The sequence below is a fragment of the Gorilla gorilla genome, chromosome 4 (genome assembly GCF_029281585.2).
Source record: "Gorilla gorilla gorilla isolate KB3781 chromosome 4, NHGRI_mGorGor1-v2.1_pri, whole genome shotgun sequence".
Taxonomy (NCBI): Eukaryota; Metazoa; Chordata; class Mammalia; order Primates; family Hominidae; genus Gorilla; species Gorilla gorilla.
In genome coordinates, this window is record NC_073228.2 from 181,814,830 (window position 1) to 181,831,673 (window position 16,844).

Sequence of the window (16,844 nt, forward strand, 5' to 3'; positions counted from 1 at the left end):
ACCTTCTCACGCGCAGCCCCAACCGTTGCGGCGGACACTGCCGCCTCCAACCTCCGCACCCCTCCCCCACAATTTTTTTTTTTTTTTTCTTTTTGAGACCGAGTCTTGCTCTGTCGCCCAGACTGGAGCGCAGTGGCGCGATCTCGGCTCACTGCAACCTCCGCCTCGCGGGTTCAAGTGATTCTCCTGCCTCAGCCTCCCGAGTAGCTGGGATTACAGGCGCTCGCCACCACACCTGGGTAATTTTTGTATTTTTAGTAGAGGCGGGGTTTCCCCATGTCGGCCAGGCCGGTCTCAAACTCCTGACTTCAGGTGATCCTCTTACCTTGGCCTCCCAAAGTGCTGGGACTACAGGCGTGAGCCACTGCCTCCGGCCTAAAACAATTTCTTTTAGAGACAAGGTTTCACTGTGTTTCTCCGGGTGGTCTTGAACTCCTTGGACAGCATTCTTCATTGCTGGAAGCAATTCTCATCTGGCAGCCAAACCAAGGTCCGTTTTAGAAGGACCACTTCCCTAGGAGCAAAGGTTTATTTGCAGGACCTGACAAAGGAAAATGTGTGTACCAGACGCTTGAGCCTAACCAGTCCAATGTAAATTTGCGACCAGGCACAAAAATAAAATAAAGTAATAAAATAAAATAGGCCAGGCTCGGTGGCTCATGCCTATAATCCCAGCACTTTGGGAGGCCGAGGTGGGTGGATCACATGAGGTCAGGAGTTTGAGACCGGCCTGGCCAACATGGTGAAACCCCATCTCTACTAATAATATAAAATTTAGCCAGGTGTGGTGGTGCACGCCTGTAATCCCAGCTTTTCAGGAGGCTGAAATGGAGAATTGCTTGAACCCAGGAGGCAGAAGTTGCAGTGAGCCAAGATCGTACCATTACATTCCAGCCTGGGCGACAAGAGTGAAACTCCGTCTCCAAAAAAAAAATAAGATAAAATAAAATAAAATAGAATAAAGACTTGAAGTCAAGCGAGGTATGGTGGCTGCTCACACCTGTAATCCCAGCACTTTGGGAGGCCGAGGTGGGCAGATCACGAGGTCAGGAGTTCAAGACCAGCCTGGCCAATATGGTGAAAGTGACCATGGCTGGGTGAGATGATCACTGCAGCCGGTCTGGGAAGGCAGAAGCAAGCAGAGGGCCTGGGCAGGATAGGCAGGGATTCTCTGCGGGGAGGATCTGTGGAGACAGGGGCAGCAGGATTAGGATGTCAGAATTGAGGAGGCTTTTGTCCTTGGGGGATGGAGTGGAGAAGTGGGGCATGGTCCTGGAAATTTGCCCTGCAGCCTCACCAGGCCATCTGGAAGCTACTTGTTGGGAACCCCGTGTGTGTAAAGGGCTGACCCAGGCCCAGACCCGGAGGAACTGGAGAAGGGCACACACTGAGACCACCCGAGGGGTGTGCTGGAACTGCTTGGCCAGTCCTTGGGGATGGGATGGCTGGGGCATGTGGGTGTCTTCCTGTAAGAAAACAGGACTTGATGAGGAAGGTGGGAGGCTGTTCCAGGCAGATGGAGGTCTGTGCCCCCAGAGCAATGTAGGAGTCGCCATGTGGGGCTCCATCTTTGGTACGGTGGGGACAGAGATTGGTGAGGGGCATCAGGGCCAGATATGTAGGTGTGGGGAGCCCTAGACGGGCCAGTGCTGCAGGGGGAGGCAAGGTCATGCCAGGGAGGTGGATGGGACGCTGGACACAAGTGAAGAGTGACCAGCCCTGTGGCTTCCTCAAACCTATGTGAGTGCCTGCCCCATTCCCAGATGAAGAAAACAGAGGTTTCAATAGGGAAAGTGACTTGTTCTAAATCCCAGAGTTGGGAAGTCAGGAAGCTCAGCCTCCTGATTCCAAAGGCAAATCCGGAGTTTCTGTTGGAGTTAAGGGGCCAGGTGAATGGTCTATGTTGACCAAAAAAAAAAAAAAAAGCTCTGTAAAATGTTTAAAGAAGTTTATTCTCTGGCATGAACCCGGGAGGCAGAGCTTGCGCCACTGCACTCCAGCCTGGGTGACAGAGCGAGACTCCGTCTCAAAAAAAAAAAAAAAAAAAAAGTTTATTCTCAGCTGATATGAGTGACCATGGCCTGGGGTACAGTCTCAAGAGGTCCTGAGAAAGTGTGCCTCAGATGGTTGGGTTACAGTTTGGTTTTATACATTTTAGGGAGACAGAGGTTACAAGCAAATACATCAATCAATACATGTAAAGTACACATTGGTTCGGCCTATAAGGGCAGGACAACTCCAGGGAGATTACAGGTCATAGGTGATTCAAAGGTTTTCTGATTGGCAATTGGTTGAAAAAGTTAAGCTTTGTCTAAAGAGTTGAAGTGGCTGGGTACAATGACTGACATCTGTAATCCCAGCACTTTGAGAGGCCGAGGAGGATGGCTTGATCCCAGGAGTTTTCAACAAGCCTGGGCAGCATAGTGAGACGCGGTGTCTACAAAAAAATTTAAAAAATTAATTGGGCATCGTGATGTGCACCTGTAGTCCCAGCTACTTGGGAGGCTAAGGTGGGAGGGTTACTTAAGCCCAGGAGGTCGAGCCTACGGTGAGCCATGACTGTGACACTGCATTCCAACTCGGGGGATAGAATGAGACCCTGTCTCAAAAATAAAATAAAACAGGCCAGTTGCAGTAGCTCACACCTGTAATCCCAGCACTTTGGGAGGCCAAGGCAGATGGATCACTTGAGGTCAGGAGTTCGATACCAGCCTGGCCAATATGGTGAAACCCCATCTCTACTAGAAATACAAAAATTAGCTGGGAGTGGTGGCGTGCATCTGTAATCCCAGCTACTCTGGAGGCTGAGGCAGGATAATTGCCTGAACCTGGGAGGTGGATGTTGCAGTGAGCCGAGGTCACACCATTGCACTCCAGCCTGGGCGACAAGAGTGAAACTCCATCTCCAAAAAAAATAGTAAGATAAAATAAAATAAAGGGTTGAAGTCAAGCCAGGAATGGTGGCTCACGCCTGTAATCCCAGCAGTTTGGAGGCCAAGGAGGGCAGATCACGAGGTCAGGAGTTCGAGACGAGCCTGGCCAATATGGTGAAACCCTGTCTCTACTAGTAGTACAAAAATTAACTGGGTGTGGTAGCACACGTCTGTAGTCTCAGCTACTCTGGAGGCTGAAGCAGGAGAATCGCTTGAACCCAGGGAGGCGGAGGTTGCATTGCACTCCAGCCTGGGCGACAGAGCGAGATTCCATCTCAAAAAAAAAAAAAAAAAAAAGCGTTGAAGTCAGTGGGAAGAAATGCTTGGGTTAAGAAAGGGGTTGTGGAAGCTGAGGTTCTTGTTACGTAGATGAAGCCTCCAGGTAGCAGCCCTCAGAATAGATAGTGAATGTCTCTTTTCAGACCTTCAAAAGTCTCAGACTCTCATTGAATCTCTCCTAAATCTGAGAAAGTCCTGGCTACATTAATGGAAATTCTCTACAGATGCAAATTTCCCCCATGGGAGACAGCTTTGCAGGGCCATTTCAAAATATTGTCAAATAAATATATTTTGGGGTAAAATATTTTGATGCCCTTCAGGGTCTGCTATCTGTTATGTGATGTACCAGAGTCAGGTAGAAATTTGGCATCTTATTGCTATAAAAAGTCTGTTTTGAGCCAGGCACGGTGTCTCACACCTGTAATCCCAGCACTTTGGGAGGCTGAGGTGGGTGGATCACCTGAGGTCAAGAGGTCAAGAGTTTGAGACCAGCCTGGCCAACATAGTGAAACCCCATCTCTACTAAAAATACAAAAAATTAGCTGGATGTGGTGGTGGGCGCCTGTATTCCCAGCTACTCAGGAGGCTGAGGCAGAAGAATTACTTGAACCCGGGGGCCAGAGGTTGCAGTGAGCCAAGATCATGCCATTGCACTCCAGCCTGGGCAACAAGAGCGAAACTCTGTCTAAAAAAAAAAAAGTCTGTTTTGTCAGTCTTATGATCTCTATTTTATTTATTTATTTTTAATTTATTTTATTTTATTTTTGAGACAGAGTTTCACTCTCGTTGCCCAGGCTGGAGTGTAATGATGCTATCTCGGCTCACTGCAACTTCTACCTCCCAGGGTCAGGCAATTCTTGTGCCTCAGCTTCCCAAGTAGCTGAGATTACAGGCATGTGCCACCATGCCTGGCTAATTTTTTGAATTTTTTGTAGAGATGGGGTTTCATCATGTTGGCCAGGTTGGTCTCGAACTCCTGACCTCTAGTGATCCACCTGCCTTGGCCTCCCAAACTGCTGGGATTACAGGAATGAGCCACCATGCCTGGCTAGAATAAATATTTTATGCTTTGGGCCAAAATCGAGGGTATGAAGTGGGTAAATACACAACAAGAAATAAAACAAACTTCCATAATTTGGGGGGATTGTTATTGACAGAATGTAAAAGTTAATTTATGGATGCTGAAAGTTGAGTTTCATACAATTTTTATGTGTCATGAAATATTATTATTTTGATTATTTATTTATTTATTTATTTATTTATTTATTTTATTTATTTTTGATACAGAGTCTTGCTCTGTCATCCAGACTGTGATCTCAGCTCACTGCAACCTCTGCCTTCTGGGTTCAAGCGATTCTCCTGCCTCAGCCTCCCAAGTAGCTGGGATTACAGGCACGTGCCACCACACCCGGCTAATTTTTTTGTATTTTAAGTAGAGATGGGGTTTCACCATGTTCAAGGCCAGGCTGGTCTTGAACTCCTGACCTCAAGTGATCTGCCTGCCTCAGCCTCCCAAAGTGCTGGGATTATAGGTGTGAGCCACTGCACTCAGCCTGATTTTTTTTCAATGATTTAAAAATGTAAAAACCATTCTTTGTTCGGGGATCATATAAAATCAAGCAGTAAGCAAAATTTGGGCTATGGGCCATAGTTTGCCAACTCCTGGTCTAGATCTGCCCTGTTCATCATAGTAGCCACTGGCTACATGCAGCTATTGAGTACTTGAAATGTGGCCAGGGACAGTCACGATGGCTCACACCTGTAATCTCAGCACTTTTGAAGGTTAACGTGGGAGGATGGCTTGAACCCAGGAGTTTCAAGTTACAGCAAACTATGATTGCAACACTGCATCCCAAACCTGGGTGACAGGGAAAGAAAGAAAAAGGGGGGGGGGGAGAGAGAGAGAGAGAAGAAGGAGGAGGAGGAGGAGGAGAAAGAGAAAAGAAAGAAAGAGAAAGAAAGAAAGAAGAAAAAAGAAAGAGGGAGAGAGAAAGGGAGAAAGGAAGGGAAGGGAGGAAGGGAAGGGAGGGAGGAAAAGAAAAAGAAACGTGGCTGTACTGAATTAAAATATGCTGAGGTGTAAAATACACACTAGATTTTGAAGACAGTACAAAAAGAAAATATCCCAATAACTTTTTGTTTATTATATTTTGGATATCTCAGAATAAGTAAAATATATTATTGAAATTAACTTCACCCCCCCCTTTTTTTTTTTTTACTTTTTTTTTACTTTGTCTTAGTCCACTTTCTGTTGTTCGAATATCTGAGACTGGATAATTTTTAAAGAAAAGAGGTTTATTTAGCTCATGGTTCTGCAGGCTGGGAAGTTCAAGATTGGACGGCTGCATCTGGCAGCTTCTGGTGAGGGCTGTGTGCTGCACCAAAACGTGGCAGAGAAATGGAAGGCGGACCAGGCGCGTGGGGGAAAGGGGGAAAACACAAGGGGCGACCTTGCTTGATGACAACCCAACTCTGAAGGTAACTGATCCAGACCCAAGAGAGTGAGAACTCACTTCTGTGGGACTTGCATTAATATCCTGTCATGAAGGCCCATCCCTCATGATCCAAACACCCCTGAAAGGTCCCCCCACGTCTCAATGCCGTTATATTGGCAATTAAATTTCAACATGAGTTTTGATAGGGGCAAACCACATCCAAACCATAGCATCTTCTCACTGTTGAGTCACTTTTTAACGTGGCTATTAGAAAAATTTAAATGATATATGTGTTTGCACTTGTGGCTTTTTTGCATCTGTACCTGGTATACAGTGCTGCTCTAGTAGTGAAGGTGGAGCGCCCCGAGTGAGATGACCTCAATTGGCCTCGGGGGAAGTGGAAGGGCGTGGCCTGGTGTTCAGCAGTGTAGTGTGGGATCACGGAGGGACAGCTGGATCTCATTAAGGTGAAGTGGAGGGGCAGGGTTCACGGAGGCACACACTGAGGAAGCTTCTGCAGCAATGAGTTGAGGGAGTGGTTAGGATTTGCGGGTAGGGGACTGAGCTGTTTGAGGGTATCTGTAAGAGGCTGTGCAGCAAGGCAGGTGGCAAGAAGCAAGATGTTGGCTGGGCATGGTGGCACATGCCTGTAATCCCAGCACTTTGGGAGGCCAAGGCAGGAGGATTGCTTGAGGCTGGGAGTTTGAGACCAGCCTGATCAACATAGTGAGACCACGTCTCTATAAATAAATAAATAAATAAATAAAATTTAAAAAGCAAGATGTTGCCAAGCAATTGGCCGAGTGGTGAGTATGAAAGAGAGAGACCCTGCCCTGAGGGCTTTCTGTCTCTCACCCACCTGCATCAGCACACAGCGTGTATTTGTCTTCCACTCCAAGCCTACATCCTGGCCCCTGTTGGAGAAGGGCTCTGACCAGTTCACTGGCAGAATATGAAAATTGTATGTTAAGATATGCATGGCATGAAGCCCTAAGAAGCCAAGAATCCTTTCTTTTCACAGCAGGAGAAGGCCTCTGGCTGTTTCCCTGTGTTGACTGGAGGCTGAGTCTCTGTCCTCGACACCCCACCCGCTGCTGCCTCCTCTGCCCTGCCTGGGGAGCCCTGCCTTGTCTGGCCCTGTGCTGGGAACGGCCAGAGCTGGGGCTTCTTGCGCTTCCTGTTCACACCCACGGAGCCAGCTTTGCCTTCCCCTCTGCTGTGCAGGGAGAAGGGAGGTGGGAGGTGCGGAGGGGATGGTCCTGTCTGTGGCTTCCTATTTCTTGGCTGGCAGGAGAAAGGCAGGCTTTCTGTGTCCATGTCTCTGTGGTCTTTCAGACTCAGCACTTGGGTAGGAAGGTGAAAACCTCGGAGTGCCCCTTGTCTCTTTCCCTTGGGTCTGATCAGAGCAAAGGCTGGTGTGGTGGAGGAGGTGAAAGGACCTGGCACGGGGAGGCTGGAAGCCCAGCGCTGCTCTGCTCACTTTCCCCTCTGCCAGCCTTTGTTACCAAAAGGTTTGGACTTGATCTTGGAAATGCATCATCTCTTGATCCTTCTCTAGCCTTTAGGGACAAATATACTAGAAGAAATGGTCAAGACAATTGGTGCCACCAGCAGGAGGCATAGCCAGGAAGCAGGGGGTGGAAGGGTTTCTCCTTGAGAGAAGCAAGCCTCTGAGTCCAAGGCCCTCCACCAAGCGGCTCTGGTCCAGTGTTCCAGCCTTATTGCCCATCCTGCTCCATGTATGGAGTTGGGGGTTGTCACCACACACAAACACAACGTTCTGCCAACTCACCCTCCTCGATGTCTCTGATCATCCCCTCCTTCCCATCTCCTCCACTGGACCACTGCCATAGCAGTATTCACTGACTTCCAGTTTCCTGCGGGATAAATCTGAACCCTTTGTCGTGACATCCAAAGCCCTTGCCCAGCCGCGCTATCCCAGCTCCTCTTCATCGTGTGGAGCAACTTGCAGTTCTCCAAGCAGCCTCTGCTTTCTCAAGCTTGGAACCTGAGCTGTGTCATCTTCTCTGCCTGCACCCCTTCTTTTCCATCTCTGCTGGAGAACCCCTGCTTAGCCTCAGTAAAGATGTTTAAGGGACAGTTATGCATGAGGGTTTAGAGTTCACAGACCCAGTCTGTCCTGGAGGTCAAGGGCATGTTGCTGGCAATCGCAGCCTCAACAATTCAATTGAGTAAATACATGAGTGAATAGATGAATTGTTGTGGAATTAGAAACTGAGGCTCGGCCGGGCACGGTGGCTCACACCTGTAGTCTCAGCACTTTGGGAGGCCGAGGCGGGCGAATCACGAGGTCAGGAGATCGAGACCATCCTGGCTAACATGGTGAAAACCTGTCTCTACTAAAAAAAATACAAAAAGTTAGCCGGGCGTGGTGGCAGGTGCCTGTAGGTCCAGCTACTCTGGAGGCTGAGGCAGGGGAATGGTGTGAACCCAGGAGGCAGAGCTTGCAGTGAGCTGAGATTGCACCACTGCACTCCAGCCTGGGCGACAGAGCGAGACTCCGTCTCAAAAAAAAAAAAAAAAAGAAACTGAGGCTCAAGCTGGGCACGGTGGCTCACGCCTATAATTCCAGCACTTTGGGAGGCTGGGGTGGGTGGATCACGTGAGGTCAGGAGTTTGAGACCAGCCTGGCCAACATGGTGAAACCCCATCTCTACTAAAAATACAAGAATTAGCTGGGCATGGTGGCGGGCACATGTAATCCCAGCTACTAGGGAGGCTGAGGCAGGAGAATCGCTTGAACTTGGGAGATGGAGGTTGCAGTGAGCCGAGATCATGCCATTGCAATCCAGCCTGGGCCAGAGAGTAAGACCCTGTCTAAAAAAAAAAAAAAGAAAGAAAAAAAGAAACTGAGGCTCAAAGAAAGAGCCCGGAGGTCCACACTGACCTAGTGGCAATGCAAAGACATAAACATAAACAAAGTCTCTTTTAGGAGCCACTGCTGCCTCTCAGAGGGAGACAGAAATTTCCCGGTTTAATAGGCTTTCTCCCCACCTAATCTGCAGTAGTGAGTCCTAAAATCTGTCCCTGTCCCAATGACTGGTGCCTAGAATGCTTCATAAAAGTGAGAGTCCAGCCCCAGAGGTCAGGGAGTCTGAAGTTTCAAAGACTACACAGGGGATAGTGTTGCAGATGAGGCCGGGCCCCTGTGTGAGCTGTGCCCACTGTGTGCAGCTTTGTGAGCTCTCCAGGAAACTGGGAGGATTAGGGTTTTGTATGTGAATCACATACTTCATTAAGGACTGATTCCAGAATAGGGCTCTAGCCATTTCTGATTGGTTTCTGACGGACAGAGGCTGCCTCTGAGACTCAGCAGGGCGTGGGGTGGCTGTTGCAAGAATGTGTGATTTTAGGGAGGCCGCCAGCAGGTTCTCTCTCCAGATCTCTTACTTGTCTGTTTCAAGGATTTGACTTGAGATATATTTTGAGATATATTGTTGCGGGGTGGCTGGGGGCCTGGGGGTGTCAGCAGGCAAAGGAATGTTCCCTTGGATGCTTCCACTGTTGCTGTTAGCAGTCACAGCAGCTCTCACAGCGGGCGCTGTTCTAAACCCTTAGCAGCCGTCCTCCCATAGCCCTGCAGGACTGTGGAGAGACAGGTGCCATTCTCTTTTTTTTTTAAGATGAAGTAGGTCGGGAGCGGTGGCTCATGCCTGTAATCCCAGCCCTTTGGGAAGTTAAGGCAGGCAGATGGCTTGAGCCCAGGAGTTTGAGACTAGCCTGGGCAACACAGGGAGACCCTGTCCCTAGCTAAATAAATAAATAAGCTGGGTGTGGTGGTGCATGCCTGCAGTCCCAGCTAAGTGGGAGGCTGAGACGGGAGGATCACTTGAGCCCAGGAGGTCGAGGCTTCAGTGAGCTGTGATCACATCACTGCACTCAGAGCAAGACCCTGTCTCAGAAAAAATGTAAAAAAAGATGAAGAAGCTGAACTTCATGGAGGTCTGCTTAGGGATCCACATCTCAGATGCTCTTGGTCAATGTCAATAGGTTTAGTGGGACCCTGGAGGAAGACATTAGAACATGGTGGGGGCTGGGTTTAGCTGGACAGTGCCTGCCTCATCCGCTGGGGGTCACTGTGACTCAGCTCCCACTGATTCTGGACACAGGACACTGTGGCCCAGTGTGACCTTAGCTGACAATTTTTCAAAAGTAACTGGACGTATAACCTTGTGTAGAAATGCCATCATCTGGCAGGGCGCGGTGGCTCACACCTGCAATCCTAGCACTTTGGGAGGCTGAGGCGGGTGGATCACGAGGTCAGGAGTTCGAGATCTGCCTGGCCAACATGATGAAACCCTTTCTCTACTAGAAATACAAAAATTAGCGTGGTGGTGCATGCTTGTAATCCCAGCTACTTGGGAGGCTAAGGCACAAGAACCGCTTGAACCCAGGAGGTGAAGGTTGTAGTGAGCCAAGATCATGCCACTGCACTCCAGCCTGGGCGACACAGTGAGACTCCATCTAAAAAATATACATATATGTGTATATATATGTGTGTGTATATATATGTATATACATGTATATATATACGTATATATGTGTGTATATATACATATATATATATATGAAAGAAATGTCATAATCCATAAATGTTGGCAAACAATTTTTTCAAATGAGCCAAATGCTGTGTAGGACTGGGTGAGGTGGTGTGCAACTTTAGTCTCAGCTGCTAGGGAGGTTGAAGCAGGAGGATCACTTGAGGCCAGTAGTTTGAGGCTACACTGAGCTGCAATCACGCATGTGAATAGCGACTGCACTCCAGCCTGGGCGACACAGCGAGACCTCATCTCAAAAACAAAAACAGAGCAAAACACTGTACAGGGCAAGCAAGTAGGTTCAAGAGTCAACTTTAGTCCACAAGGTGCTGGTTTGAAACAGTATTAGTCTGTTTTCACATTGCTATAAGGAAATACCCGAGACTTGGTAATTTATAAAGGAAAGAGGTTTAATTGACTCAGTTCCGCATGGTGGGGAGGCCTCAGGAAACTTACAATCATGGCGGAAGGCACCTCTTCACAGGGCAGCAGGAGAGAGAATGAGTGCCAGCAGGGGAAATGCCAGATGCTTATAAAACCATCAGATCTCGTGAGTACTCACTATCACTAGAACAGCATGGGGGAAACCGCCCCCACGATTCGATTACCTCCCACCAGGTCCCTCCAATGACACATGGGGATTATGGGGATTACAATTCAAGATGAGATTTGGGGCTGGGTGCAGCGGCTTACGCCTGTAATCCCAGCACTTTGGGAGGCCGAACTCCAGAGGTCAGGAGTTTGAGAGCAGCCTGGCCAACACAGTGAAACCCTGTCTCTACTAAAAGTACAAAATTAGCCAGGTGTGGTGGGGCACACCTGCAGTCCCAGCCACTTGGGAGACTGAGGCATGAGAATCGCTTGAACCCAGCGGGCAGAGGTTGCAGTGAGCTGAGATCATGCCACTGCACTCCAGCCTGGGCAACAAGCAAGACTCTGTCTTAAAAAAAAAAAAAATCTTGTATTCATTCTGCAGGCACTGGCGTGCCCACCGTAGGAGTCAGGGTGGAGGAGACAGACCCGATGCAGGGTCTCAGGGCGCTCACAGTCAATGTCAACAGTGTGGCCCATGTTCTGAGGGGCACCCTTCCTCGGGGTATGACACAACACTTCCCATAGGAGGAGGAGGAAGTCTGTTGGATGTTGTGTTTGGTCTCTGGGGCTGCTGTGATCAAGTGCCGCAACCCGGTGGCTTATAGCAACCCAGCTGTATTCTCTCACAGTTCTTGAGGCTGGAAGTCTAAAATCAAGCTGTCAGCAGGGCCCGTGCTCCCTCTGAAGGCTTCAAGGGAGGATCTTTGCCCCTCTCCTAGTTTCCGGTGTTGCCGGCAATCCTCAGTGCTTCTTGGCCTGTAGATGCATCATTGCAATCTCTGCCTCCGTGGTCATGTGGCATTTTTCCTGTGTGTCTGTCTTTCCCCCTCTTAAGTTCACCAGTCATACAGGATTAAAGGCCCACCCTACTCCCATATGGGCCTTTAATCCTCATACTCCAGTTTGACCTCATCTTAACTTGATTCCACCTGAAAAGACTATTTCCAAGGCCACATTCAGAGGCACCAGGAGTTAGGATTTGAACATAACTTTTTTTTTTTTTTTTTGAGACGGAGTCTCACTCTGTTGCCCAGGCTGGAGTGCAGTGGCACGATCTTGGCTCACTGCAAGCTCCACCTCCCGGGTTCACGCCATTCTCCTGCCTCAGCCTCCTGAGTAGCTGGGACTACAGGTGCCCGCCACCACGCCTGGCTGTGAACATGTCTTTTGCGGGGGCACACAATTCAACTCCCAATGTGTACAGTAGTTAGGTGACATTTGGGAAGACTGTTCCAGGTAGAGAGAACAGCAGGTGAAAAGGCCCAAAGGCAGGAGGGCACTGGTGAGTTCTAGGAAGTAAAAGAAATTCAGCACAGCTGGAGTGGAGAGTGGCAAGGCGGTGCAGCTGAGGCGACTCATGCTGGACCTTATAGGCCAGGTGGGAGGGTGAGAGTAGGCCAGGCTACAGTTTGAGGAAAAAAAAAAAATCCCAAATCTCAGTGCCAGGCCCAGTACAGGTTCATTTTCAGCTTGTGTCAGGTCTGATGTGGGCCGAACAGCTCTTCTCCATAAGGTAGCTCAGCCGTGTAGAACACATGGTCACGGGGTGAAGGGAAGTCTGGAGAAGGCCCCCAGTCTCCACGGCCCCAGCCTGAAAGGAACTCTTCCACTCACAGACCACACAGCAAGGGAGGCTGGCAAGGTGGGGACACAGATTTCTGGGAACCCCAACTGTCTGTCCCACTCGTATTCACCCGAAGTCAAGGCTAAGACTTCATCCTCACAGCACTGGGAAGTCAGCCAGGGTTTTCACACAGAGGTAGTGGCAAGATGGGACTTGCATTTTCAGTTTTTCCTTTTTTCACTGTAGCTCTCAGATCTTATGACTTGTGTTTTAGAAAGATTCATCTGGCTAGAGGACTCCCCTGAAGCAGGGGAGCTGGAGTTTGGTGGAGCGGGGAAAGTGGCTGCAGCGGGAGTTGGCCACAGCAGAGGCACAATATATTTGTAGTTAACTCATGCAACTTCCACCTTGCAGGCTCAGCCAAAAAACCGGAAAAAAGAATGTGAGAAAAATCAATTCATGTAATTAAAAAACAATCCAAAAGCATTTTGTGTATGTCCTTTCCTAGATTGGAGATTGCCCACATTTTATGCATATATTCTGAATAGCCCAAACCCAGGGAGTGTGTACTCTATGGGCCTTTTAAGAGATTTTCAGGGGTCACTGAGCTCCTGGCTGACTTGAGAACCTCACTGTCGTGGAATTGCCGTCGACTCAGGGTCTGTAACTGAACCTAATAACAAAAGTAGGGAGGCTTGTGTCAGAAGGACTTCCTGCTGTTTCCCAAACAGTGTGGTGCCTTGCCTCTGGCAGAAACACCCTCGGATACAATATGAAGGCTTTATTTATTTATTTATGTAATTTCATTTTTTTGAGACAGAGTCTGGCTCTGTCCCCCAGGCTGGAGTGCAGTGGCACGATCTCGGCTCACTGCAAGCTCTGCCTCCCGGGTTCACACCATTCTCCTGCCTCAGCCTCCCGAGTAGCTGGGACTACAGGCGCCCGTCACCACGCCCGGCTAATTTTTGTATTTTTAGTAAAGACAGGGTTTCACCGTATTAGCCAGGATGGTCTCGATCCGCCTGCCTCGGCCTCCCAAAGTGCTGGGATTACAGGCGTGAGCCACTGCACCCGGCCCGGCATTTTTTATTTTTTGCTGAGACTGACCCCTACCTGCCTGCAGTTCTTTCTAGTTTATGAAGTGTTTTCTAAGCCATTACCTTATTTGAGCTTCAGGATTCTTTATTTATTTATTTATTTATTTATTTATTTTGAGACAGAGTCTCGCTGTGTCACTTAGGCTGGAGTGTAGTGGTGCGATCTCGGCTCGATGCAACCTCCATCTCCCAGGTTCGAGTGATTCTTGTGCCTCAGCCTCCCGAGCAGGGGGGACTACAGCCCTGGGCCACCATGCCCAGACTTTTTTTTGTATTTTTAGTAGAGATGGGGTTCCACTATGTTGCCCAGGCTGGTCTCAAACTCCTGGCCTCATGGGATTCTCCTGCCTTGGCTTACCAAAGTGGTGGGATTACGGGCGTGAGCCACCACGCCCAGCTGAGCCTCGGAATAAATTAGATCTTTGATAGGAGATCTAATTTACATCAAGGAACTCAGAAGCTCAGACACACCTTGTCCCACAGTAGCCAGGAGCCCTGGAAACAATCCCCAATGTGGAGTTGGACGTGTTGGTTTCATGGCCACAGTTTTAGCTGTGGTTTCAGTATTCTTGTGTATAAAATATGGGTAACTGCACAAAGCTATTTTGAAGCTCCAGTAAAGCAAGGTTGGTGAAAGCATTTTGCAAACTGCTAAGCGCTGTCCAAATGTTGTATCCTCAGACTTTACACGTCACTGAAAGTGTTTCTGAGTCGTGCTAAAGAAATCCACGTGGAAGATTAAGGGAATTTATGCCTGCAGTAATGTCTTTGGGCTGCACCTACACTATTTGACTTTGAACTTAATTTCCTGAATTACCTTCACTGCTTGGGGAGCTGTGCCCATCATCTCCTGCAGGCCACAGCCCTGGCCCTCATTTCTGTGGGTTGGCAAGGGCTGGGGTGGAGGTGGGGTGAGCAGTTTGTTAGAGACCTCCCTGAAAGCCTTGCTGCCAGATCTCAGTGACATGAGTAAGGTCGTGTGGAAATATGTGACTTCCTGTTATGGAATTAGCCTGGGACAGTGAAGAGTGGCCTTGGGGTGAACCAGAGGGCACATGCCCACCTGGGTAGGGGTATCCCAGCTGCACTTGATTGTTACTTTGGGGGAATGCAGTGCAGTGTGAGCTAAATCTTCGGACTTTCCTAGAGAAGCCTGAAGTCCATGTATCTTCATTTTTCATTCTCAGGGCAACTCCAGTGCCTGGGTGGAGTTAGTGCCTGAGTTGGTTGTGTAGCTTTGGGCCGCTGCTCTTGACTTCAGTTTTCTCATTTAAAATTGGTGATCCACCTGAGGTCAGGAGTTCAAGACCAGCCTGGTCAACATGGTAAAACCCCATCTCTACTAAAAATACAAAAATTAGCCCGTCATGGTGGAACACACCTGCAATCCCAACTACTCAGGAGGCTGAGGCAGGAGAATTGCTAGAACCCGGGAGGTGGAGGTTGCTGTGAGCTGAGATGGCTCCACTGTACTCCAGCCTGGGCGACAGAGCGAGACCCCCGTCTCAAAGAAAAAAAAAACCTGGTGATCTAGCTGGGCAACATAGGGAGACCCTGTGTTTACAAAAAATTCGCTTGGCGTGGTGGCCACGCTTCTGGTTCCAGCTACTTGGGAGGCTGAGGCAGGAGGCTCATTTGAGCCCCGGAGGTTGAAGCTGCAGTAAGCCGTGATCGTGCCACTGGACTCCAGCCTGGGTTACAGAACAAAACCTTGTGTCAAAAAATAAAATAATAAAAATAAAATTGGTGACCATACCACCTTACTTTGGTTGTTAAGATACAGAAGAGAAGATGGAATGCCCAGCCCACCGCACTGGTCCTGGCTGCAGGAATCCACTGGAGACGCTAGTTCCTTGTGTTCTGGGTTGCTATTTGGTAACCTGCAGGCTTCAGAGGTTGTAATCCTGCTTGCCTTGGGGCTCGCCACCCATATGATTAAAAGGAATAACGGGATTACCCAGGCGTTTAAAATTTTGTGGTCAAGGAGATAATATAAAGGAGTTTTGTGTATTAGGAAGAGAACAACGCCCCCACCCTGTCCTTTACCTCGTGAGTTCACGAGTGGTGTATTTGTTTTGTTTTTGAGACGATGTCTCGCTCTGTCGCCCAGGCTGGAGTGCAGTGGCGCGATCTCCGCTCACCGCAAGCTCCGCCTCCCGGGTTCACGCCATTCTCCTGCCTCAGCCTCCCGGTAGCTGGGACTACAGGCGCCCGCCACCACGCCCGGCTAATTTTTTTGTATTTTTAGTAGAGACGGGGTTTCACCATGTTGCCCAGGATGGTCTCGATCTCCTGACCTCGTGATCCGCCCGCCTTGGCCTCCCAAAGTGCTGGGATTACAGGCGGGAGCCACCGCGCCCGGCCTCCGTCTTTGTTTAAAAAAAAAAAAAAAAAAAAAAAAGGCCGGACGCGGTGGCTCACGCCTGTAATCCCAGCACTTTGGGAGGCCAAGGCGGGCGGATCACGAGGTCAGGAGATCGAGACCATCCTGGGCAACATGGTGAAACCCCGTCTCTACTAAAAAAACAAAAAAATTAGCCAGGCGTGGTGGCGCATGCCTGTAATCCCAGCTACTCGGGAGGCTGAGACAGGAGAATCGCTTGAACCCGGGAGGCGGAGGTTGCGGTGAGCCGAGATCGCGCCATTGCACTCAAGTCTGGGCGACAAGAGCAAGACTCCATCAAAAAAAAAAAAAAAAAAAAGGAAGAAAAAGAAAGACAAATGATTTACAAGAAAAAATTTAAGTAAACAAAAGTACAAATGCGATGTCAATCGTTCAGGTGGTGCCAGGGGACAGAGGACCGGGGAACACCAAGGTCTCATCGTCCCTGCAGAGCATCTCTGGGGGAGGCGACGGACAGGGCGCGAGCGCGGGGCTTGGAGAGCACCAAGGTCCAGGGGGACGGCACAAAGGTCCAGGGGGATGGCGGGTTCAGTCCCAATCCCTCCGACCCGTGCTGAGGGCCTTGGAGGACCCCACTCGCCCAAACTCGGAAGCCCGGGTTCTGCCACTTCCAGCCACGCGTCCTTGGGCTGCGAAACTTTCTCCAGCCCAGTTTCCTCTTTTGGGACATGGGGAGGCGGAGGCTGCCAATGCTGGGATGGAGTCCTCGAGAGCAAGAGACTAGCGGCCTCGACGAGCTTATAATCCGATTAGGCCCTCCCACCGATGTGCTGTAGCTGCCCGCCGCCCTGGACCCGGCACCGTCCCGCCCGGCTTCGGGAGCCCTCCGTAGCGGCCGTACTCGCGCGCGTTCTAAAATGAGGACAAAGCCCGCCCAGGTCTAGAGCGCGCGCGCCGTCGCGGCCAATGGGACGCTGACGCTAGGTTGAGTGACGGTCTTGAGCAGCCAATGAGCGTGCAGTTTGTTGCGAGGTGGCAC